The 743-nt window shown below is 33.6% G+C and overlaps 1 long non-coding RNA gene across 1 annotated transcript in view; it reads right to left on the bottom strand.

Annotated features, from left to right (window-relative positions):
- Positions 1 to 743, bottom strand: part of LOC112156110 — a 17,516-nt gene that overhangs the window by 355 nt on the left and 16,418 nt on the right. The gene's annotated exons all lie outside the window — the stretch shown is intronic.

Below are 743 nucleotides of genomic sequence, written 5' to 3'. Positions count from 1 at the left end.
TGGTTTCAAAAAATATACAGAAGCTATTTACTTTGAGGGTTAGTAAGTATAATTTAAGAGGCCTTTATTGTTTTGTACAGGTTAAAGCTCGTACTAATGCTAAGATGAGATGTGTTTCAGTTATTGGAGTAAAATTATGGAATCAATTAAGTGATGAATTAAAATTAAGTTCTTCACTTTTGCAGTTTAAAAAAAGTTTAAAACGTGAATGTTTGAATGACTATAACCTACATATGTAACTTGTATTTGTAAATTGTTTTTTTCTTTCATATTTATTTCTTTGTTGATCAGCATATATTGTTTAGTGTTCAAGGAGAGGGATTGAATAAGCTTAATAAGCTTCTGCCTATTCCTTTTTTTTATTGGTTGTCTGTTTTTTTATTGTATATTGTGTTAATTGTACAAATGGGAACTACTACACCAATAAACGTGACTATGTATGACAGAATTGAGGGTTTGACATTCCAGAAACAGAACCGGTCCAGTAGAGACTCTTACCACAACACAATACTTTCTGTTTTCAGTAGAACTACAGGAAATGTGTTCATTAAAGTAATTTAAAGTGTATTTAGTTTCGTCTTAATCCAGTTCAACACCAACAATTAAAATATCAACTCTCACTTTTGGTGACTGATCAGCTCTGAAGGTCACCAACTCTTTAGATCAGGGGTCTCAAGCTCAAATCAGCCGGGGGCCGCTGGAGACAGAATCTAGTTGAGGCCGGGCCGCATCAGGATTTTCAC

Source organism: Oryzias melastigma, linkage group LG18 (assembly GCF_002922805.2).
Source record: "Oryzias melastigma strain HK-1 linkage group LG18, ASM292280v2, whole genome shotgun sequence".
In the NCBI taxonomy this organism is placed as follows: Eukaryota; Metazoa; Chordata; class Actinopteri; order Beloniformes; family Adrianichthyidae; genus Oryzias; species Oryzias melastigma.
The sequence above is the reverse complement of the archived record's forward strand: the minus strand, read 5'-3'. Positions and strand labels throughout refer to the sequence as shown.